This window comes from Lytechinus variegatus, chromosome 1 (genome assembly GCF_018143015.1).
Source record: "Lytechinus variegatus isolate NC3 chromosome 1, Lvar_3.0, whole genome shotgun sequence".
Taxonomy (NCBI): domain Eukaryota; kingdom Metazoa; phylum Echinodermata; class Echinoidea; order Temnopleuroida; family Toxopneustidae; genus Lytechinus; species Lytechinus variegatus.
The window spans coordinates 84,021,151-84,048,138 of NC_054740.1; the positions used below are offsets into that span (position 1 = coordinate 84,021,151).

The window sequence follows — 26,988 nt, forward strand, 5'->3', positions numbered from 1 at the left end:
CTAAATTATGAAAGGAAATGTCATACGAGTTTATTCCGGAAGTCTAGTATGTTACATCTGATTAACTAATACATGCACTCCATAGCCCTGACCTTCATCCAAAAATCAAAACCTTGGACAAGAAAAATCATTCATCTATCTCATTATAGACAAATTCAATCATTACAATGAAATAAACTTGTTTCAGTTGACCACAAACAAGGAGAAATTGATACATGGATGCTAAGAAATTCCAGTTCAGGGACTGGTTAAAAATCACTTTGGGATCAAGCTTCGTCGCCATCATGCTCATCATTAATTTTACCACCATAATTTGACACTTGTTGCATTTAAATATCAATTACCGAAACACGGTTTCGACCTTGTATACGTGAAGGACAATCATGATTTGTTCGACCTAGCCCCTGGCAACACAACAACGCCTAATAACAGTTAAACAATGGTGGCCTTTGATGTTCAGTCGTCGTCTGCATTTCATTACCAGCACCGGTAATTGTTTTTTCGTAATATGGCCTTTGGATTAATCACCAAAGCACGTTCAAAAACAAGCATCTATTAAAATGACAAGTTATTACAAATAAAAAAGAATTCTGGTTGATGTTTTATGTATCATCACACTATTAATACCCAAATTAACATAAAGCTTTTCAAAACACAAGATTTATTATTTAGAATACATTGACATATTGCCTAATCATTACAATATGTCATTAATGACTAAAATAAACTGAGAACAAAACAACTGATAATGAATTAAGAACTTAAGAATCAGGGAATAATTTTGCTTTACAAATTTAAATAGCATGTTTGGTCAGAAGAGAAAAGCTCTCAAATACATGTAAGTATAATGTACAGTTCTACTTTGTATGTAAAAATACGCAATACAAAAGACTTAATGCATAGCAGTCTTTCAAAAATGTGGAGCAAATTGCAATGCGATACCAGGAAAAATCATTCCCTGCTTGATAATCATAAAAATGCCAATTCATGTTCCAATATATCATATAAACCTTGTGAGCCAATTCAGAAAGTTGAATATAAAGCAGATCCAGGTAATTTTTAAATATCTGAAATTCATGATATTTGACTATAAAGAAATATTCTCTACATTGAAAGTTTTTTAAACACATGACACTCCCAAATTCAGAAGAAATAGCCCCCTCTACAGTTTTTCCTATACACAAGCATGATTTATCATCAACTGAGTCTTGTTGTTGAGAGTGCGAGGGTCTATTCCTCACACCTATCTACCCTTTCCCCTTTCACTTGAAAACTTTCCTCTCACATCCACCTTTTTGTTGCTATTCATACTTTTACTCCTCCTTGCCTACCAAGATTATACTACATTGTGATTTTATTATAATACAAAATTAGAAATAAAACAGATTTACAAAACTATGTGTATGTATGCCCTACAATATACTTGTACTTTCTAATATACCCCCACCCCTTTGATGGAAAAAGCTACATGTAAAGCCCAACTTTCCTTCTAATTTCACTTATTAATTCATTTACAATTATTTAGAGTAGAGACATCCAACACCTTTATTTACCTTTCTCTATTTTAGTTCATCATTAAAGTTTCTTTTAAAAGTATACATATGCCCATCTTTCCTCTAGTTTTCTTCCGCCAAACTTGCCTTCATTCCCTGTAATGTTGTGTGGCATCATTTCTTGTATTGTTTTGTCTTTAAAGTATATATGCATATGATATCATTGTAAATAATATATGCTAATTGGGGGTATTTTTACATCACACATCTATTGTGCTCAAGGGGCCACTACCGTATATTACCACGGCAAATCTCGCCTACCAATTCCAGTGCTCACAGCTTTCTGAGAATTACTTCCTGCCAGAACCAAATAACCTCACCTGGGTTGAGAGCAGCATATTCTATATCAAATTCTTACTGAAGAAAATTATGCAATGGCTGGGATTTGAATGTGCTTTTATTTTATGTACATTTTTCAATTTACAAAAAAGTATTTTCAAAATCCCTTCATCACTTCTTGAGGTAAGTATAACGTACATTACATAGGGACAGTGATTTTCCGTTTCAAAAAATGGCCTTTTCCGTTTCATAAAATCTCAAATTCCGTTTCAGCATGTCAGAAAACGGAAATTCCGTTTCCCCATAGACTTTGTACACACGGAAAAGTGACAATTCCATTTACACATTGAATAGCAAAATCACAGCGCGTACACTCGCACTGGCCAAAATTTGTATCTGTTACTGTACCAACAACACAATAGAATCCGTTCTAATCGGATCTATGCGGGTGCATATAATAATTTTTCAAACACATTTAGCATGCATACATCCTCACCTTTCACATAATTAGCATTATTTTTACGGTTAAATTAAATTTCATCGATAATTTTTGGGTTTTTTGCACATCGTTATCATCAGTCAACGACTTTCGCCAATCCACCATCTTGGATTTTAAGACCACGATATCGTGCTGTTACATCTTCAAACGTAGAGGGCAGCAACACACAACCGTGCAGTTGAGCGATATGAAGCGATGTGAGGCTCAACCCGGCCTGCCGGGTACGGGCGCGGGGTACTATCGAGTGTGCTGATGTCAAGAGCAGTCACGATGTGTGAATTGTCATGATTGTAGCGAAGTGAGATCATGTTTTCTGGGGTTTTGTGGCCATTTAATATTCTCATTTTGTTGTTATTTTGGAGTAATTTCTGTTGCTATTCTGTGTATTTTGAGGGAAAATACGTTTTCCGTGATTTTCTGTTTGAAATGCCACTTTCCGTTCCAAAAAGCCTTTTCCGTGAATTCCGTCCATTTTCTGCAATCGTAGAAAATCACTGTCCCTAATTACATGAGTCTGGGGTTGTTTTTTCACAAGAAAGGAATATCATTACATTTTTTTTTTCAAACAAAATATACTTCCTTCTAAACTGCTCATGAAAGGAACTCACAAGTATAATAATGAATATCCCCCAAGTGCTTTGGGTGTTGGCCAGTCAGTTGTAATATAAATACTTGATCATCCCTGTCACACTGAAAGTATTTAGCTGACCAAACTCACAAGATTCTTGGTGTCATCGGATTTAATGAAGCATACCTGTACATTTATCAAACTCATATCGCTCATTGTTCTTGAAAGATACCCCCACAAGTGCGCTCCCGTGATTTTCAAGTGCATGCAATAGAGCAAACTGTGCAAATGATTTCAATTCAAAAATCTTAGATTAAACATGAAACTATCCAGGTGTTGGCAGAAACACTTTAAGAATTGAAAGTGGCATGGTGGTTTTCCTCTGAAAATGGGAAATGTGGTTTGCTTTAAAAACATTATAGTAACTCCTCTATCTGAAAGTGATATGAAGGTCTTTATAATACATTAAGGCTACACGTCTCCATGAATATTCTCTGAAGAAAAAATGACATGTAGAAATGAATTCAATGGTTACTTTAACAAAATATTTTCATTTTAAACAAGATTTGTCAATTCATTTTCATCAGCATACATGTAAATCATTCATAGCAAGAGCTAATGATGGAACATTGATGAACATATTCAGTGTGTATTTTTAGTACATATTAAAAACGGTGCATGCACAGCAATGCATCTACAAAATTAATTCCAAGCCAAGTGAAATGCTGACACTTATACCCTTTTTAGACAGGCTAAAATTTCCTTAACCCCGTACTATTGGTGGGGCTAAATGGCAATTTAGCCCCACCTATAGTACGGGGTTAAGCTTAGCCCACTTTCGTTTTACACAGCGTTTTTGCAAAGTGGGCTAACCCCACCTATAGTACGGGATTATTTGGCCCTGCAAAAAAGCAGGGTTATCCCACCAATTGCGGTGCTAAGAGCAATAGTACGGGGTTAAGATCGCATGTGTAAAACGAAAGTGGGCTAAGCGCTCCCCCGGAGCGCTCCCATTCATGCCCCGCAACAGAGCCGGCCCTGTTGTCCAATCAGAGGTAAGTATAATGAATATTCATGAACAGCGATAACGGCGATGAAAAAAAAAGCGTGCGCCAGAAGTCAGCGATTTTGGATATGACCCGAATGACCCCTCAGTGCGCTCGTGAATATTCATGAGCTACCAATAGTACGGGGTTAGCGAGTTTCGTGTGTAAAAAGCAAGCATTCCTTATCCGGGGTTAGCAAAAACAATTTGGCATGTGTGAAAAGGAAAATAAATAGTACGGGGTTAAGGATAGTACGGGGTTAGCGATAGTCCGGGGTTAAGAAAATCCTGTGTAAAAAGCCTATTATCCTCCAAAATACAACAGATCAATGACCTAGGCTGCCATCTGCCCCACATAATTCAATGTCAGTTCATGGCCACACTAAAATGCTTCTTCTCCATCTATTCATAAGCTCCATTGCACCAATGGGTAGCAGCCTACCATAGCCATGGGCACATTAGGGGGGCACCCATGCCCCCTTCATGTGTTAAAAAAATCCCAACTAATGACCCTGAATGCTCATTACCTGCATGTACTCATGTAAATGATTGAGACTCCATGAAAATTACCATCAACAAAGGGGTGGAGTTGGAGAATGGTAATAAAGTGTTCAATAAGTAGCTCCCCTTTGATGATATCACAAGCAACTATCACACTGCCACTCCAGTCAAAAAATAAGGGATGCATGTCCTCGGTATTCACAAGTGATAGGTATATCAACTTGAATCTCATACTAAAGAAGAAGCCATGGATTGGCAATGAATGTTAATGGTCATGAGGGATAGAGGGGGTTGGGTTGGAGTAAAGATTGATGCTGCTTTTATTGAAAAAAAAACAGAACCTGAAATATCTACTGAAACAAGGACTATACATAAAAAAAAAAGAATTCAAATGTCTGAACTATGAAATGATATTGAATCGGCAATGATGGTCTCTCCATCTTCAACAATGCATAGGTAAGCAATTAAAGCTAGGAGATTCCATTTAGCATACCAAGCTATGTAGAGAGAAAAGTAGTAAAAAATATGAATAATTGTAAAAAGAAAAGTATGATATTCCAGGGCTAGGTATATATGTACAGGGTGCAACATAACTTTTTAGAAGCACTTGCCCAGTCAGGCAAGTAAATTTTTAAATTGGAATATACTTGCCCAAAAATCTATTTCACTTGCCCGAAAAAAAAATTATTGGAAAAAAAAAGTTTTACCTTTTCAAAAGAAAGTTTTGCGTTTTTATAAACCATGGACTGATCTACTTTGTTATTGCATTTCTTTTTCCAAAGTGATTTTATCTTGCCTGCCATGACCAAAATTAGGGTCAATATATCATATCGACCCTTATTTTGGTCATTCAACTGTGAGAATTTTGCTTGCCCAATTTGGGCAATTAGTCTAGGTCTTTACTTCAAAACACTTGCCCGACTCTAACTTTAACTTGCCCCGGGCAATCGGGCAAGTGCTTATGTAGCACCCTGCATGTAGTACTGGGTTACATGTAAGTAGAGGGCTTGGAAAACATGTAATACATAAACACAAGCACAGTGTCAACGTGACCTGAAATGTGGTAGCATGGATTCCAGTAGAATCCATGGTGGTACAAACATTCTGGTGTGTGAATAATTATATGTTGACATACTGGAATTTTGTTTTTTGTCAATAATGGATTAACTTTCACAAGGTACATGGATTAAACAATTTCCCATTCAGTCCCTGCTGCTGCACCCCCCCCCCCCCCTCTTTTAACCCTTGCACATAGTGCTTTAGACAACTTTCACTCAGAGAGTATTAAATGTTTGAAGTCAGATGATGATTAATTGAAGGCTGTTAGCTTTAATTTAAAAAGAGGTGTTGGGATCCTGTAGTCTGTCGTGTTCCAAATAATAAATTTCAAGAGCCATGATAAAGGATTAACAATTCTTGGTCTCTTGTTTAAATTCACATATGTTCATGAAATGTATGCACAGTCAAATTCTGTTGATGGAAATACCAACTCCATCAAAAAGTAATACTCCATCCAGATAATTCCAAGAATCTGGATGGAAATATCTAAGCTCAAATTTTCAAACCTCCCTTTATCTTTTGTTTGGTGTCAGAGCAACCATAATCACTTCTGATCCAGTTTCACTGTGAATTTATCTGAAATTTGAGTGTGGAAATGGATTGCAGAAGTCAGTCAGCAATTAAATGGCCAGATTTCCTCGCTAAACCACTAGTTTCCTTTAGTACGTGCCAAGACAGGATAGGGTTTATTGCGGGACAACTCTGATACAGGGCGGAAATCACAGAGGCAGTCCGTTTGATTTCAACTTAGCAGGTCAGATTTTAAAGGGAGATGCAAAAAAGGCTTGCTTCTCATGTTTGATCTATCCAATATCATTTCGGTCCATCGTAGATTCAAATGAAGTATGCGCATGATGCATGTTTGTTTGAAGGAAAGGCTATGATTACGCAAACTGCTTCTGTTTATTTAGTGAATGGATTTGAGCTGGCTTGGAAGAGAGGGTGCAACCACCAAACATGTAGGCCTTTAGTATTTTTGTACAGTTCCTACATCTTTCTGGTAAATGCTGCACAACAGGCTCAAACTGCATATGATTGTAGTACTATTTTTAATCTGTTCATACACGTTGCATCAGCTGATAAACCTTTCAGTTTTACCATTAGTAAGTATTGTATTATGCCAGTTCATAGACATAAGAGGCAATATGTGGTTTCAGACCGCCTCAAAGTTTGTCAGTTCCGGGTATTTCAGCAGTGTGAAAGCAAGTTATGCTTAATCTCCCCGAAAGAAAATACCCGTTAAATAAAAGGTACTTGTCAAAATTACAAGAACTTTCGCTGGGATTTTTCCAAGGTTGCATGTATTTAGGCAGGGTGAAAGCAAATTACAGGAACTTTAAGCCCAGCGTGTAGTTGTGCGCGGGCGCCGTAGGTGGCTGCTGAGCTAGCGATTTTGAATCTCGCACCTTGCTTGCATGTACATATCAGACCATACTGCGCATGCTTGTAACTTCAGGAACTTATCCCGAAGGGTATGTTTCGGGTGGTGTGAATGCAGGAATTTTTTTAGCCTGAAAAAGTTCTTGAATTTATTCAGGGATTCTTGTGATCGAAGCGGTTTGAAACCACCTCATGAAAGAAAGCATATCTTGGATGAGCACAAAGTAGACAGGCCAGGAACAATCTGTCCAAGATAAAGAGTGACAAGTGAGGTAGAACTTGTTAAGAATGGATTAAAACTGACTAAAGATGAGGCTTGAGCAATTTGAATAGCAAATTTACTTACAAAAGAAGTGGGTCATGTGTGTGACTTCACACAGAAGTGTGATTTTGAAAGTTTTATTTCATTTTGAAATTCCTGTGAATTTCAAAATGAAATTCACCTTTCAAAATCATAATAATCAGTGATATCTAACATTTTCAGATTGTTAACTCATTAAAGTTAAGATTTGTCATAAGGATGGCCCTTTTGATTAAATTTTAAGCATTTTAGGGGTATGATTTTTTTTATCTGTTCAAATGAAATTACATACAGGCTGGAATACACCTATAATGTAACTTGAGCACTCTACAAAGTGGATTTGGTGCCGTAAAAATCTCATTATCATCATTATATATCCTTCTCACTAAAAATATATATGCACGCATAAATCACTTAGTAAACAGGGATCGACTACGAGATCTAAACAAGAGCCCTACAATATACACTTGCAAGTCATCTGAGCAGGTACTCTTTATGGAATTGCTCCCCCACAGCAGAGGGGAAGATCAACGGTCATCTCCACCTCAACAGTTCTCCCTGCCCACACTCAAACCGCACTATATCCCAACCACTTCGTGTCTATTTCAATGCTTACTACGCCTGTGGCTCTTTTCCCTTAAATGATTTTTATAGCTCTTGAACGTCATCGGTATTTCAAACTGATGAGCTTTGTAAAATGCAAAAATGCATCCCATTGTTGAGACTGACAAAAGGGTTTTTCCAGCAGATTTGGCCTCTGTATTCTCATTGTGGTAGAGGATAAAGCCACACAATCTCAGAGAAAGAAAATGCTACTTTCTGTTCAAGTTACGGTGAAAAATACTGTACAGCTGCAGACGCCTTAGAATTTATCCATAGGATTTATTTTAGAGCATCTTCAACCACTTGAAACCGTTTTGAACAAGGTGGAACGTAATAAAATTATATGTACTATTTTTACCACATGCAGTTTTCACTTCTTATACCCTTTTTACACAGGATTTTCTTAACCCCTGACTATCGCTAACCCTGTACTACCCTTAACCCCGTACTATCCTTAACCCCTTACTAATTTTTTTTCCTTTTCACACATGCCAAATTGTTATTGCTAACCCCGGATAAGGAATGCTTGCTTTTCACACACGAAACTCGCTAACCCCCGACTAGTGGTTTTTGTCGATCATTCGTAGTACAAGTACTTCACTCGTACACTTTTTACACACGCTACAATTTCCTTAACCCCGTACTATAGGTGGGGCCAAATTGCCATTTCGCCCCACCTATAGTACGGGGTTAAGCTTAGCCCACTTTCGTTTTACACTAGCGATCTTAACCCCGTACTATCGCTCTTAGCACCGCAATTGGTGGGATAACCCTGCTTTTTTGCAGGGCCAAATAATCCCGTACTATAGGTGGGGTTAGCCCACTTTGCAAAAATGCTGTGTAAAAAGAAAGTGGGCTAAGCTTAACCCCGTACTATAGATGGGGCTAAATGGCAATTTAGCCCCACCTATAGTACGGGGTTAAGGAAATTTTAGCCTGTGTAAAAAGGGTATTAGAAAAAGTGGTACAGAGAGATTCAATCAGTGTATATGTATCTCCCTCGATAAAATATATAGGATGGGTATATAGATATATCTCGATCACGGTGATTCAAATCCTTATCAAATGATTGACTGAATTCTATTACATGATCAATCCTTGATTTCACCTATTAGCAAAAATAACTTTCCAGTGATACTACAGATATTGTTTTACACCAACTTAGGCATTCAGCAATGCAACAAGCATTTGAAGATGAGGATCATTTTATCATATTATAAAACAAACGATGCACATAAATCTGTTGGGCAATAGTAATTTTTTATCCTCTTGAAACTTTTCAAAATGCACTTGGCTTCACATTATGTGTTTTAGACTGTTCCATAGTTAGGTTTGGTATATTCAACACATACCTGAAATGTTATTCTTCCAGTGCAAATTAAGGGAATATTACAATATTTCTAATAAAAGAATTACTTACCAATTCTATTGTAATTGATTGTCAATCCTGTACCCTCGGTGTGCTTTATCCAAACAAGATAATTCAACAAGACCAAGTTTCACACTGGCCAATAAGTTTATTGAATTCTTTTTATTTCACAAGTTCTTAGTTAACTTCTCTTTTCAAATGCCTTCAGAGTGAATTCTGGACACAGTACATCCACACTGGGAGATGATCCAAGAAAAATGTATTTGGTTTGAAATGGCTCAATAGAGCACACAACTGCCAAGTTCAGCAAGATTCCGTACGGTTCTGCAAAAATTTTGCAAGGTTCCGAAAGGATGTTCTTGAATGTTTGAAGACGTTGCACCCTTCTAGTAGAATGCTGCGCACTGATGAATACCGATGACCCACTCGTGCACACTCTCTACCGAAGATACAACTTTGTCTCTTCAAATATACGCATTCACAATACAAAGTATGAATATTCACAATGTAAACAACAATGAATATTCACAATGTTAAACATGAATATTCAATAGGTTCATCCCATCACATCAGCTTTCGAAGATAAATGCACAAAGAATGCTTCTTACTGTTCAATTTTTTGGCATAATTTAAGGGGTTCAATTGCCTAGTTTTTAGATGCTTCTGAGGTTAAGATGTCTTTCAATCCGATTTAAAGTTGCATTTCCAAGAGATTTGTTCCGTCTTGCACACTTTGATGAGGTAATTAATTACAGTTGGAAGAGCACTATCCTGTAATGAAAAAGGGAAAAACAAGAAATTTTTTACAAGTCTATCATCGATTCATAAAGGAACATAAATGTACAACATTTTATGTCGTACAAAAGTAGCTTTCAAATCTATTAAAGGTAAATGCTAGTTTTGGTAACGATATCAAAATGAGTTCGTACTGAATCCAAAATGACCACCAAAGTGTCTGTATAAATAAAACGCATGTACCAAAGGATTCTGGAAAAATTGTGTAATTGCTGAGAAATCAGCAAATAAGCACAGGATTCGGGTAGAGCGTCTAAACAATAATTATACATTGTCCCACGTGCGCTTATCTGTGTTGGGGATCTTCGGTGTGAACATTTTTCAGCGTAGATTTCAAGATTCACAAAGTTCAGTTAATGTAACTGTACCAGATCTAGATCCTCGATGATATACTGACAATTAAGCCTTGTTTTACAGACTTTCTCATGAAATCAGTGTTTACTGCAAACTACTGGAATTTCTCTTTAATTCCTATGGTGATACCTAATGTAGCACTTGGCTAAGTGATCAATCTGAATTTTGAGATATGTATATGACTAAATCAAGATGCATCAATCAAAATTATTCACATCACATGTCCATCCCATTCTTCTTTAATCCATCAAATAGTATGGAAGCTGGACATTCCACCTCCACATGTGCATCTCAACATAATGTAGTAGGGCCTAATGATGAATTAATATCAGTTTCTGCAAAGAATGATTCTGTGATTTTCATCTTCGCAACAAGAAATCTCTCGATCTAAGAACTGTCAAATCCATTACCATGATCAAAGAACTTGCGCTCTCGTCAAATACATGTATGAAATAATGTCAACTGTCACAAACGTACATGTGAGAAAGATCGTCTCATTCTACTTTAAAATACAATTTTCAGTCATTTTCAAGAACCTAAGGATATAAATGAATGTCATCGTCTATTCTCTTTGAAGGAACCACTAAATCTTTAGAAGCTGGTTAAAATGTTATTACCTACAACGAACCCAAAGCAATTGGCCTACATGTATTTCCTTTCACAGGGTGAGAATTGTGTATCCTTTACAAAATTTTCAAAACTTAGTTTTTAAGAGTCACAATTGTATGTATTGTGAAGACCCTTAAAAGTAAAAAACGTCAGGAGAGGATATGTACAAGCTCTAATTTTTTCGGAAATTGGAAGCGAAAAACAGGCAGGAGACAAAAAAAGTAACATTTGTCCCACTGTGGTGGAAGTCAGAAGAGCGGATATAGGCGTTCTCTGCAACATGTCAAGTACAGAGGACTGTATGACACTTCAGGAAATTGTATGAATTTAACCCGATTTCAGTATGTGTTTCTAGATGCAGATTCAAGTATATCACCAATGTATTCAAGACTATTAGTAATAATTAAATAAAACCATACAGTTTTAGAATAATCAATATATATTTCAAATGGATTTTAAACATTATACAAAACATGCACCAAAACTATCATAAAACTTTGTACCACAACAGTCACAATGGGTGGCATTCTGAATTTCCGATAGCCATGGTTTAATTAAACCAGAGTTAACTTAGACCACACTTTTATGGAGTGCCTGTTGTCAAATTCATTAACCGATCCACGATCACTTTTATCCTACAGCAAAAAAATAGCAAGAATATTAGTAAAATATTATGCATTTTATTGAATTAATAGATAATTATGAATGCCACAAATATGGGGAAAAATTATGAATCCCAGCATTCCATAAACATATGGCTTTAAAAATTCTAGTTTAGTCTGGGCTGAAACTTAGGTTTAATCGTCAGAATGCCTCCCAATATGGTTAGTTTCTTTATAGTTTAATTACTATAGATGCTAACCTAATTCAAATGCCAGTGACTCTGTACTAAGATCAGTCAAATCTTATAGCACCATAATACATGTTAACTGCAAGACTGCAATGGAAGGTTGAGTTCATGGGCAAGAATATTTCATTTAAAGTTTACCAAATCAAATACAAATCAACATATGGGGAAATGGATGAACATACAAAAGTGATCCTTGCCGTCAAAATCTTCCTCACTATGGAAAAACTAATCCATCATTTTCTATTTAACATTGTTCTTCACATCAGCTTGACATTGGCACAATTATACTGACACACAGTGTACATGTAATAGCATTACACATATGGTATATTAGTAGTAGTACTATTGACCAGTCATCAAAAACGTACAATAACATTACTATTTCCTTTTTACCTTGAGAGAGATAGTGTTGCTCTTCTTTTTTTTCCTCCTGTATTCAATCTATATACCCTCATCCAAGGTTGAATAAATATTATAGAGAGGCCTCGTTCGATAACACCTCTATATAAATGTGAGAACTAGATCCTATTTTTTTCTGAAGCTACATTATAAAAGAAGCAAGGTGATTGTGTATGTGTGTGTGTCCTGTAACCCATAAAGATATTGTATTGATTTTTTTCCTTTCATAACAGACGAGGTGGAAGAATTGGATGGGAATAATTCATATGAAATTCATCGTTACTTAAATCATGTGCGGACTCTTTATTAACTAGTACTTCCAAGAATCTAATAGTCATCATTACACTATGGATACTAATTATACCAGGAAAAAGCAACATTGCTACAGACAAAATCAATTACTCATTCATTTTGTGCATAACCTGATTAATTTTCAATAATTTCTTGTTCATATACTACAAGAACTACAAATATGGTTTGGGTACATGTGAATGTGCAAAATGATTATCATATATCTTGAGGCCTGAACATCAAGTTCAAGGAATTTACAGATGCTTTTCCTGATCAGATAGGTGTAAATAAGCAAATCATTACACTGTAAATACATGTATCTCTTCTGATTTCTGGTGCAAACTCATTGATTGGCCCAGAAAAAAAAATAGGGCACGGAGGAGCAGTACCATCGCCCAGATAGCGATCAAAACTTGACAAGGAGACAGGAAATCTTTATGATTGAATCAAAGAAATCAAATTAAAATTTGTTGCCAATTCAAACCCCATTCGACTACCTATCCATCATCACTGGTGAAACATACCTTGCACAGGCCCGTTCAGACATGGCACTACTAATCTCACAAACATACAGTTGTAGTTCACAAGTAAATTCCTTTATAAATATGAGGCATGGATCAAGTTGGGGGGGAGGTGCAGGCGAACCCGTAACATGGGAAAAAATTTACATGTGCAGCATGTACAATTAATTAATTTCATTGTACATTCTTTAGAATAAACAATGACTTTTTTCTTTCGTTGTTTTTTTTTGCTTGTCAAATTTTGCAAGCACATTCACACCTTGTTAAAGTCCTACTTGAATATGGGGAAATTCTTTTGAAAGCTGAATCATCATAATGTTGCCTAGCTGTGAAAAGTGTTTTCTATTCATATATTTAACTACATTCATGACTAATATCGATCTTCCTCTGTTTACAATATCCAAGCTGGCATCTTTGTTAGTAAAGCGTTAAAACAAACATTAAATATGTGTCAGTAATCGATCAACTCCCAACTGGCCAGCACATTTTCTTTATTATTTTCTTTTTATTACGCTTTATTTGAATAAAACAAAGCATATTTGGTGTACTAAACTAATAATACAATATGTCATAAATATTTGATACCAGGGGTGGTTTCAAAGAGTTAAACAGAGCTAAATATTATCAATTTCAAGAGAAAAAAAAAACAATTTTGTGACATTCGATTGGTCTACAGCTTCCTTAAATTGATGTTGCAAAGATAGGTATGGATCACCTGGGGCCCATTGCACAAAGAGTTGCATTTAAATGCAAGCCAAAAAAAATCAATCACAAATCCCAAATTCATGCTGTTGATTGGTTGAAAATCAAGTTGTACATGATTTTTAGAGTTGGGATTGATTGCAACTCTTCCTGCAACAAGCGCCTGGTACCTTAAAGAAGAGCTGGAGTTGGAGTTGCCAAGACAAGGTCTAGACACACATCAGACAACAATATCCAGTAAAAATATAAAAATCTAAAAAATCCTGAGAGAGCTTTGGTTTATTAAAAAAGTACATTCTTACCTAGTAAAATAAATTAAATCAAGCAAATCCATATCCAGTAACAACATCCTAAGAGCTCTGTTTAATGAAGTACTACAGTGAAATTACAATTTTGTAAAATAGAAATTGGATGGATTTGATATCTCATTTCAACTGGTAATGCAGTTCTGAAGCCAATCCCTTTTCCATCCATTTGAAGAGGATTTTGAAGAATATGGAATATTTATTGTAAAACTAATTTTGTTTTTAATGATCAAAGGCTTGACTTAGTTATGGTGTAATAATAAAAATACCAATTAAATAAGGAGATTTGAAATGTTTCCCCAGAACAGAATAAATTTCCATATTTCAACTGAAGCAAGTTTGTAAGGGAATAACTGTGATCATTTTCTCAGTTTAGTTTATTATAAAGACTTAAAAGCTAAATGATGGTAGTTGCAGTAAAACACTAATTTCGTGAGAAAGTCTGTAAAACCAAGGTTAAGTATGACTATATCATCGTGGATCTAGATCTGGTACAGCTACATAAACTGAACTTAGTGAAATCATAAAATCTAAGCTGAAATACGATCACATTGAAGATCGCCAACACAGATAGGCACACGTGGGACACTGTATTATAATTGCTGGAATAAAGACCCGACAGAAGTGACCGAATCCGTGCTTATTTTGCTTATTTCTCAGCAAATTACACAATTTCTTCCAGAATCCTTTGGCACATATTTTTTATTCATACAGACACTTGGGTGGTCATTATATTAGATTCTGTAAAAAGTCATTTTGAGATTGTTACCAGAACTGGAATTTATCTTTAAAACCTACTTGAATACTAATGTAGAATATTTGTTAAGTAGTAAACAAGGCAAAAGCGATTTTGTCTCGCCCACTTATGAAAATAACCAGAAATATTGTGATTTGCGAGGGCACGCAACAGAATTGTATCGAAACTTCATTGTGAAGTGACTGGGATGGAATAACACTTGTCATAAGAGCCTAGCACGTAAACTTTAATGTTGACCTGAAAATAACCTTTGACCTAACCATTGCAGCAAAACATACATATAGGTTTAGTACATCATCTACCATCCAAGTTTTGTTGTAAAGTGACTTATACCGTGTTTACACAGTGACACGGCTCGGGGGTTCGACACTCCGAGCCATGCTCAACACGGCAATTTTATGCTGTGTAAACGCGATCAGTGTGATCCGCGAGCCGTGTCGAACACGGCTTTTTGATCCGCCAAAATCGTAGGTTTCAACCCGCGAGCCGAGTCAGACTCGGCAATTTTTTCGTGTGTAAACAGAAAGCCGTGTCGAACTCTCTTGACCAGGTCACTGCGCGCTTTCACTTTTGGCATTGTTGTTGTTCGCACGGACAAGATTCGATTCCGGCGGTGAATTTCCCGCGTTTAATTTGCGACGTCATAATTCTTCTTCCGTTCGAGATCCGCGAGCTGTGTTGAACTCGCCTTTTTATATGTACGTATAAACGCGATCTCTGATCCCTTCTTCGCAGTGTTCAACCCGGCTCGCGGATTCAACACCCGAGCCGAGTCAATGTGTAAACACGGTATTACTGTTGCAGTTAGGTGTCATAAGAGAGTCTTGTTTAACATTGACCTGAAAATGACCTTTGACCTTACCATGTGACCTCCGACTGCAGCATCACACGCAGGTCCCCCAAGTCAATCTACCATCCAAGTTGCGGAGTTAGATGTCATAAGAGAGTCTTGCATGTAAACTTTAACGTTGACCTAAAAATGATCTTTGATTTTATCATGTGACCTCCAACTGCAGTATAACATGAAGGTCCCCCAAGTCCATCTACCATCCAAATTTGGTTGAAAAGTGACCTACAGTTGCGGAGTTAGGTGTCATAATAGTCTTGCATGTAAACCTTAACATTGACCTGAAAATGACCTTTAACCTTACCACGTGACCTCCGACTGGAGCATAACATACATATAGGTTTAGTACATCATCTACCATCCAAGTTTTGTTGTAAAGTGACTTACGGTTGCGGAGTTAGGTGTCATAAGAGAGTCTTGTTTAACATTGACCTGAAAATTACCTTTGACCTTACCATGTGACCTCCGACTGCAGCATCACACGCAGGTCCCCCAAGTCCATCTACCATCCACGTTTGGTTGAAAAGCGACTTACGGTTGTGGAGTTATGTGTCATTAGATTTGTGACGGACGGACAAAATTTGGATCCCTAAGTCACGCCTTCACCTCTGGTGGGCGAGACAAAAATACATGAGTAATAAAGAGAAGTAGCATAAAGCATAATAATGCATATTCAAATTTTTGTTCAATTCCAATTTAAAAGAAATCAATATCAACTTACTCATTGCACATAAATACATGCAGAGATCAGTCTCACTATGATCCTACAAGGATCCATGGTTTTAATTATAACTTACTACTTTTAAAAAGCCATAACTTTGTTATTCTTCATTCAACTTGGATGTTATTTTCCACTGTAAATTTTTTTTTTAATAATAAGCCTTTGTTTTATCCCGTCATTCTAACAACTATTATTTATACTTATAAATAATTGTTTAAAATTTTTGAAAATCTTGTTTAAAAGTTTAAAGAAGTAATCAAAAAGTTTAATTTTTTTTGTTAGGGTGACGAGCTTAAAAAAAGTGCCGAGAATTTTAAACAGCATTTTTACAGTGTTGGTGTTTTGCTTCTTTTATACTCTTTATCAATTTTATGTTGATTTTAGACAATAGCCCTTTAATAAACCTTTGTGGGTGGTACTGTGAGAAAGGTGCTCAGATTTAGCTATATTACACATAAGAAACTGGGACAAAAAGATGAGAGAATTGGGTGAGGTGATAGCTTTCTATGTAGTTTTAGCACTTGGTGCATCCGTGGAGATTCCAATCTGGAACTAAATTCAGGTATAACCTGCTTTCAAAAGTGGGTCATATCTAGTTTTAGTGCAAGGAAATTTTCAAGTCAGAACATATTTTCTATTTTGGTCAGTAAGTCATTTCTTTTGTCACTGCATAGTGCATGCCAATAGAACGATTCATAGATGGACAAAAAAAAATCGAATAAAATGAAAGTCCATGTCATGTCCAGGTAATCAATTAATCCACAAACAACAAAAAAGTTGATTTAGTGCCCAGTGACAAAGCACGCATTCATTATTGTACCCTTTCCCAAAACATGTGCTAAACTAAGCATTATTGATGAATAAAATCTGCATGAACACTAGTTTAAACCACAGATTCAAATGTCAAAACCACCGTTGTACATTCAGGCCGAGATTTTCTTTCGTGAATTTCGGTATATCGGTCCGATTTCAAGTTCCTTCAATAAGTGACCACAATGTTATTTCAGATCATGACTCATAGAACTGTTCAATTCACATTTTACATCCAGATTGGGAACAATAGTATTTTAAACAATCCACCAAAGTACAGGTACCAATTAATATAATAACAATATCAGAAATAAAAATTTGATCAGATAAACAAAAATAGCTGAACAACCATGCCCAGAATAAGAAAGAAGACATGAAATTTATTATGGAATTTCTATTCTAAATAAAAAGCATGAGACAAACAGAAAGTGGATGTTTTGACAACTGTTATGTGGTTAAAGGCACAGACCTCTTGTTCTTTATACTATCCCAAATTCACAAAAAGTAACTGACATTGTTTAAATCTTCTCAAAATTAATGTTAAACCACGGTTAAAAACAGCATAAGTACCCACTGTACACATAAAGTAACCCTAATAAAGACAGATTGTTGCACTTATATTTTGTTCATACATATTGTGCTTAAGAAATTAGTTACACTCACTAATGTATGCTCAGCAAATTTTATTGTAGATATTGACCAATGTTTTATGATTTTATCCACTACCAGTAAGTCATTATTCCCATGATTTCACCATTTTGGCTGAGGATTTAAATTGTAATTTTTATTGGAAATTATATAGCCTATATACTGAAATGAATAAAAGATAACATTTAGGTAATTTTCATTAAAACATGTGCAGTCTCAAATATTAAGTTTTATTATTGTGTAAGAATGATTCAATTCAAAATCTATGGCAAAATAAATTGATGGCTTTTGTTCTTTAGTTCTTTTACAAACAACATTTGCAAATTAAATGTAAATGTCTTTCCATTCAAGTTTGCTTGTTTGTGTTAAATTGTTTTCATGTTATATTCCCTCTACTCAACAGATGAAGATTTATTTCTAAAAAATGACAAAGCCAACTATGACTTCAGGTTTTTTCTTCTTTGTATATGAAATGCACTTCTGTAGAGAGAACTAATAGGCCAGCTGAGACCAATGCCTTTTGTGTTCTGCTCTTGTTTATGATCAAGCTGGTCTAGCAATTTGTGGCTAATAACTACAGATTGAGTTCTGTTTTCCACATAGAACAACAACAGAAGCACCATGACGACACACAGCCCGCCTGAAAAAGAGAAAGTTCGTTCCTCCCCCGCTAGCAGGCAGAATATTGCCTTCAAAACCACATCACTGCACAGAGGCATGTTTCTTGGGCTCTTCATTAGCAGCACTGACCGCAAGTTCTGTTGAACAACATAAGGGATGGCAGGACTTATCTCCTCTGACAATGGCCAGCAGGAAATTATAGAACTTCCCTCCATGAGGAAGAACCAATACAATTTATTGATATTTGTTTGACATTTGCAGAAGATGTACTTCTTTTGTTTCCAGTGCCCCCATTGCAGGGTGGATGGGTTGGGGGCAAGAATTACGGCAAATAGGGATGGATAGAGATTAAATCTATAAATTTCAATATCGTTTTACATTTTTCATGATCTGATGTCCGTAAAATCACTCCCTCATCATCCACCAGGCTCATTTGTTTTCTTTCATTTTAATACTAACTTCCGCTGTCTTTCTTTGTCAACTGCGATCTCCTGTCCCACTTATGTTTGTCTCTATAAATGGACATGAATGTTTTGAGTTCCTTTTTATCTTTCTATTTCTGTGGTTTGCTTAAAACTATTTCATCTATCTATTCACCCAGTCCCCATCTCTTTCAGTTTTTTTTCTTTTAATTTGCTCTCTACACCATACTTTACCTTTCACTCTCTCGCTCATCCGAAATCCCCCTTCCTAACTTTCTCTTTCTCTTCTCTAAATCTCTCTTAAACTTCCACCTTTGTTTCTTTTTTTATTGGTACCCGAGCGAAATAATTCATTCACACAATCAAATTACTAACTTCCAGATAATTACTTTTCTCATCCATGATTAATTTCCGTAACATAACTAATTCCAACAAGCATAAACTAACCTTATTTTTTATCTCCAATGCTTATTTCTTCTAGTTTAAACATACCCCCCCCCCCTTCGATGTTCCATCTTTGACACCAACAGACACCCTACTGTTTGGTATGGTAATAGATATCTTCATCATTCTGTTACTGACAAAGGAGCTAACAAATCACGTTCTACCACATGAGAAGCTCTACCCGTACACCTGGTATGTCGCATCTCAACACAATACAACTCGTCACATCCAAGACCGCATCACTTGACTCCCAGAAACCCGTCTCATCATCAGTACCATGAATCCAAACAAGTCCTGCTATGGAAGAATTCTGTGAGCATATATAAGGGACGGATTGGCAGCAAAAGATTATTAAAAGATGAGGTACATTAAATGATAATAGTGTGGAGAGAGGGCAACATATTTCGTTAGAAAATACAAACATTTGCTTTTTAAAAACAAATTAAAACTTGAAAAAAAGGGATAAATGGCCACTCCACTTTTTTTTAAATGGAAATGTTAGATGATGCTCAAGTATCATTGACATTATTCACCCTTAAAGGCGCTGTTACACCTTGGCGTTTTAGACAGCGTATGCCCGACGTATCAAAATTTCTCTAAAACGTCGGCATACGCTGAACTTTGTTGTTTTTTTTCAACTCTGGGCGTATACTTAGCGTATTCATAACGAGTTAGACGTATACATAACGTATTAGTAACTTATATCAAACGCTTCGTTAACTTATAAGTAACGTATTCCAACGAATGCTTAGCGTATTGCTGGCGTACACAACTTATGCCCTACGATAGCCTAACTTACGCATAGCGCGCGGCAGCGTATCGCTGACGAACACGTGTCGTAGCCTATAAAAAGGCTGCCGCTCGACTATTCAAATCATAACCGCACGATACATCACCGTATCAACACCACCGCCATGTCGAAGAAAACTCCTGTGAACCCCACCTTTATATACCAATTCCTATAAACGTTGTCAATACGCCATTATACGGTAGCTGTAAGTTATAAACACGTTCAGTAAGTTTTGTGGTCGTCCGAGCACGTCTTCATACGTCAATATACGTTGGAGTTAAGTTACACATACGTTCAAAGCACGTTACTCATAGGTTAGAAGTTTTAGGGTACGCTGGACATTATCTCGACGTACATCGACTTATGAGTAACTTACGAGTAACGTGTGTCAACGTGTATCAACGATCGCGTAACTTGCCTACAACTTATGACCTGCGTATGCGGGACGTATGAGCCATACGCTGGCATACGTTGAAAAATTTTGTGCTTGCACAAAATTTTTCGACGACCTCGCCGTATGACGATGTATACCAGCGTGTTTTAGCGTACTCTTAACGTATACAAAACTTACCCATAACGTATTCAACGTACGCCAGCGTATTCGCCAAATTCCTCATACGTCGGGCATAAGCTGTCTAAAACGCCAAGGTGTGACAGCACCTGAACCAAAGCTTTTTAAGCAAGAAAAATAATGGTACAAAAATATATAGTACCAAACTGCTTGTGTGTTTCATCTCAATGTTACGGTGTATGTGTATTGTTATGAAATTCATTCAAATGGTTTTTCATCAATTATTCAAAGTCAAATAGAAAAACTGAAGGGAAAATCCCATTTATGATTCATTCCAACCAGGACATAAAAGAATGCCCAAATGTCATCTATTTTCATGGCAGATAAGACTTGATATATAGGCTGATTTTGGAGACTCTATTGTTAACTGATAATTACATTTATGAAATATCTAGGTCATAATGCAGTCTGTTTGTTAATCCCCTCTTATACCTGTTTCATGTCTGGAGAATTTTTGTCTGCCAAACTCAAGGTCACATGTGAATCCTACTGTATGTACTCATTCACATATCAGGTACATTTGGCCAAAAGAATTTAGCCAGTCAAAGATTAGTTGACCGTTGTGCAATTTGGTATCATACATTTGTCCAAAGAGTTAGCAGCATTTTGCCAGCCGAACAAATTGACTAAATGTTGAGCAATATGATAATTATTTTCAGGGTATACTGTAAAGGGACAATCATGTTCCCTGCTAAGTTTCCTTTATCAAATCTCTAAATAAAGGTCAATACAGCTCCACATCAATTTCTGCCAAAATCGTTTCAAACGAGTTTCCTCGTTTACAAAAATATACTGATTAAAAAATCAAGTGTGTTGACCCACTGACAAGTGAAATCTCCAGATTTCTGAACTCCCATATGTTTGTGATTGATTGATTGATCAAATATTTTGGGAAGAAAGGTGATAAGAAATCTTGCTCTCCTTCAATCAGAATATTCTTTCTTTTTATCATGATAGTGGTAAGATAATAAATTCATACTTCGACAAAATATTGAGATTTGTCATAAAATATTTCTCAATCCTATATCTGAAGATTGCTCACACCATGTGTAAATGAGAATTATCCAGTCCGAATATTAAATCACATCTCTCTTTCTCCAATAAGAACTAATACCTTCCCCTAAATCACTGACTTTGCAATCCAGACACATAAATATTCCCGAGTTGAAAAGTGCAAAACCATTACCAAGTAAACATTTGAGGGGCATTATACTTCCATTTTCCAAAACACAAAATGTCAATGGAGTTCCACTTTTAACCTTTTTGCTTTCTTTCTTCTTGATCAATTCCAAAATGACAGACATTGTTGAATGAAAGCAAATGAACTCATCAGTGTCATTGCGCACAACAGTCTAGGACACACATGCCATTAATTGTTCCTCATCTTTCAAAAGTTTGAAAGTCATCAACCGACTTGTTATTTGAATATCAATCAGACAACAGAAATGTTTAACAAAACTTGTGAGGAAAACATGTTTCCCCCTGTGTGATTTATCTGATAAGAGATGTTTCAATAAATCAGAATACAGGAAGTAATGGTCTGGCTGCAGACACAACGGAATATTTCCAGAACAAAGACATGATAAACTTTTGATTTGTGTTTTTGATGATAACAATTAACACCCACTGTGGCGTCACTAATACCCCTTTCACAAACCCATCCTCCAATTATCCGCCAAAGAGTAATGAGGATAATTCAATAAAAATTGCATCCACAAACTCCGAAAATAACCCGCACTATTTTTTTACGAGCGCCCGGCCTGAAAAGGCGAATAATTGTCATGGAAACTGCACACGCCCCCTCCGATAGGGTTGTGTTGGAAAAGCGTGAACTTTTGTGACCACACCATAGCAATCATCCGCATTACTTTGGAAATGCGATCACACAGCCAAAATCTGGTCCTGATGCTGCTATTATGCGGATAATTGCAGCATCGAAATAATGCGGATAACTCTGGTCCCGCTCCGATTTTACAACCAAATTATGCAGATATTATCCATATTATTGGGTTTGTGAAAGGGGTATAAGACTGTCTCAACTTTCTACTCAAAACAATCAACAAAATGAAACAGACCTTTACATATAACACTTCAATAGTTACTGTGATAAGTTACAATGGGAAAGCCATATTAGTAAATAAAATTGAGTGTAAAAATAATACAGTAGAATCATGATTCTCCCAATTCAAAGGCAATTTTACAAGATATCATTTCATACATAAATAATTAAAGGATGGGTAAAGTTGGTATATTGGGCAAAATATAGGGTCAGTCACCCAAGTATACAATTTAACATTCTCCCAATTGAAATACAGCCATGATGTTTATTCCAGACTTCAATCTGAGAAACATTTCTAACTAAATAATAGAAAATAGAATAAAGATGGATGGATGGTGCTATTCAATAAATATAATAAAGATAATATAATTGTTATGCCCAACGTGATCAGAACACACTAACAAATCAGAAAATTGATGCAAACAACCACACTTTAATTCCTAAACAATTTTGCACTATGATTGACAATTTGTCACTCTATAAATGCCCAATGGTAAGGTTCTTTTTTTTTTATTATGCAATCAAAATTATATACTTTTGAATTCATTAACACAAACAAAAATGCCAGAAAATAGGCAGTTATTCAAATGCTATGACTAGCACAAGACTGAACGCACTCATCTGAAAAAGCTCTGAATTTGAAATGGAAGCATGGAGACGGAGCTACATGTACTGCTGGCCAGAAATAGACAGTAAGCAGCACATGGGTAACTCATTACATGTAGCATATCACACATAGCTAGCATTACTCCCAGTTGGCAATGTTGTATTATACATAACACATTGAATCGAAAGTGAAGATGTTTCAACACTGGTCCCATCCATAGCTTTCGGCGTCGTTTCTATCAGACATTTTCCACTGGGCCGTACATACTGGTAGAAACCAAAAGAGCAGCTTTTGACAACAAAATTGGATACTAAAACTAAAATTAAGAATGTCTTTCAGTGCCACAACTGAAGAAAAGTGAAGTGACATGCAAAGGCTTGGCTTTCTTTTATACGTTCTTAAACACAACTAAATTGCTCCTTTATTCTTCCACCTTTTTTTCTGTTAAACTGAGTAAAATTAAGAAGCCTTGCCTATACGTAAATAAACAAAGTCTAATTTACTTTCCTACTGATTAACAAACAGGAAATTGTGTCTAATCAGAACACTTTGTACAAGATGTAAGTGAGGGGAAATTAATATTTAATACTGTCTATGCATGAAGTCACCATAAAGATCTTCCCAAAAAAATTGTGATTCATTTTCCATACCAGGCCATTGCTCTTGGGGTAATTTCCAGAGCTTTTAATGCAAGAACCAGAACAATGTTACCTTAAGAAGACAGAAATTAGGAAGGGGAATCTCCATACGGTATCATCTACTATCATCCGCCACCCACAAATGTAATGCTTCCGGTCCCCCTAACTAATTTGCAAGGAGACGAAAACATTAAATTAAGACAGCTCTCTCTCTCTATCTCTCACTCAGGATGCCATGCTTGGATGATCACACAAGAAATCAATTTACCATGGAGGAATTGCCCACAACATCTTTAATTTCAAACATTATCTTTTCGAGATGAGCCATCTTCTGATGATCCAATTTCAGAAATTAGTTGAAGGATTACTAGAATGAGAGGAAGGAGGGTGGGTAGTGAAGATGGGTGCCGAGATGCAAGATTGGGAGAGAGCCATAGAATGAATTCTCAGGGAACGTTTTTTCTGGCCAATGACTAAACCAGTTGCCGTGAATCGACACATTACGAGAAAGAGACGAAAAGCTCCTTGGACAGCTTGCCTGAGGGCGAGCAAGAGAGCGAGAGCAAAAGAGAGGGGGTGGAAAGGAGAAGAGAGTCGGGGCAAGAGGAGGAGAATAAGAGGAAGAAGGGGTGCACTTTCCATTGAACTTTGTCCTCTAGATGAACCCAACGATGGTGTGTATATGCATGACAGAGCGTTGTGACTGTATCGCCGACTCTCACTGAAGACGTCATACGCTCGCTCATTTAGATCTCCTTCCCTCTTCTTCTTCCTCTCTCTCTTTCGTTAACCTGTTCTAGAACAAAGTTTTGCACAGTATGTTCTCCCCATTTTCTTCAATGCGTTTGCATAGCCTCAGCTATGGATACAACTACATCTTTATTCTCTCATTCATCTATCTATACGGCAAATCGTTTTGTCTATGCCTCTAATTAAATTCACTGATAATATAGAAATGAGTAAAAATCTGCCAAAGGTCTTAAGAAAACCAAATTTAAAAAGAACATCCCCGGAGAACATCGACTGAAACAAAACATAAACTTCAGTAACATCCGCTACTAGACTTGAATCGACGAACAATCCATACATTTTCTGGAAAAGGACAAAAAATTTCAATCATAACCTACAGTGTAAATCACGTAACATACAAACAACATGCCTGGGCTTTTGTTGCACCAAGATCCCATACAATTCTACTAAAAATACACTGTTTCTTCATCAACCTCTAAATATGAATGTAGCAGAGCTACATGGGTGGCCCTTATAGAGAGGTGCTAGGCTCTTCCTTCCTAATTCATGTTCTAAATCTCGCAGGGCAAACACTCCCTGTTATCAGAAAATATAAAAGAAATTTGTGAAGTACCTAGAGTAGTGATCTTTAAATAGATCAATCTAATATATATCATTTCACGATTATCTGACTTTCTAGGCACTCTTGAACATTTTAGGACATGAATTTCTGAGTGCCTGTCGTCTTGTGGTGAATCTGCAATTGCAAATATACTAGAATTATGGACTATAATCAGAATATGGATCATTTTGTTCACACATGAATTAGCTATGATAGTAAGAACCTTCTTGCAGGACACATGCATGACCACAGGTTTTTAACTATTCCACAAATATATATTCTTCTGTTTATCAAAAATAGTACCCCTATATAATTTCCCGAAACCTTTCCAGGATATAATACTCCCAGCTATTTCACCCTGCTATTTTACCATGGAGAAAAGGAAGGGGAAGTGACATATATATATATTTACATTATTTTCTGAATAAAATGTCTAAATCTATTTTAAAATTCTATTTTGTACTAAAAATGTTTCTTGGCTCACTCACTTTGCTCACATTTTTTAATAGAAATTTTGATCCATCCTTCACATCTGGCCCATCAATTTTTGTGTTGCTCTTTATGAAATATGGTCCCCAGTTCACCATTTTCCAACAAATTCCAAATACCAGAGACATGATGTTAATACTCTGAAATGCCAAAATTCTACAAGCATGCACTGGTGCATCTATCAGTCCGTATTGATTTATTCATTTTATTTATGGCACACTTCATCTATTTCACTGATCACTACAAAACCCAACTGATTTCATTTTAACATGTTGTTGCCCCCTTCTTAAGGAAGATCGTCACAGGTTTGACCTTTGAAGAGCGTTGGGTTGACTTTGGAATTGGTCAGGTGTAATAGATGCTGCAATTATTACCTCATCTTGCACTGCCTACGTAAACATACAAACAAATCAATATGTCAATAGGGCCAGGGAGTATGTGGCCTCAGCCTACGCCTTCCTTTGCATGATGATATGGTATCATGCAAAAGATGGGTCCGACTCAAGAAAGGGTGAAAGCAAAGAATACCCCCGTCACCATCAGCCTTTGTCGCTGTGATGTTCACTAGAGCACAGAATATAACTGTATTATATTGGGCAATAGAGCATTTTGGGCTACTCATTTCACAAGCATGCTATTCTTTAAAGTTCAATCTTGTGTGCATCATCATCATCACCTGCAACATTAGTGAGATAATTCATAAAATATGTTATTTTGCTATTTGGGGAAGAAGCCTAAATTGACTTGGGCTTGTAATCTTAATATCTAATAAATAAAACCCATGAATTTGAGTGATTGCCTCTTCATCTAAAACTAGATATAGCTTGTACTGATTGGATTAGTTACCAAAATCAAAATTATGAAACCTCACTACCTCAGGCTGGTGAAAACAGGTCATGATACAGAAGTTGAAGTCTTTCTTCATCAATCAGGCCTATCATGGATTGAACCTTGTTTCCAAGAAAATTAATAGACAAAGACTTTTTAATATTCCATATGACTCAATCTTAAGAATAAGTACTTGCAAATTTAAGGAGTCAGACTGAAATTTTTTTGTGAGGCAATTTTTTCCCCTTTAGTTTTGTACAATTATAATGTTACTACAAATATATTTAGTAAAATGTAATACCGGTAATCATATCACCAGAACTTATTAAGCGTAGTTTCATACACATCAAAGTTTCTGGCTAATTGATGTCAACTTTGATGTCATCAATTAAAATTAATTTC

General features: G+C 36.2%; 2 long non-coding RNA genes across 10 annotated transcripts in view; both read right to left on the reverse strand.

Moving 5' to 3' along the window:
* Positions 1-26,988, reverse strand: part of LOC121425727 — a 97,694-nt gene that overhangs the window by 33,582 nt on the left and 37,124 nt on the right. For all 9 annotated transcript variants that reach the window (XR_005971532.1, XR_005971534.1, XR_005971533.1 and 6 more), the window contains one exon: positions 9,209-9,928. This is a non-coding gene — a long non-coding RNA (uncharacterized LOC121425727). The remainder of the gene's footprint in view (positions 1-9,208; positions 9,929-26,988) is intronic.
* On the reverse strand, positions 19,742-26,923 carry LOC121425755. The gene is made up of 2 exons (XR_005971541.1): positions 20,704-26,923; positions 19,742-19,787 (listed from the first exon to the last, which is right to left on the reverse strand). It is a non-coding gene; the product is annotated as an uncharacterized LOC121425755 (long non-coding RNA).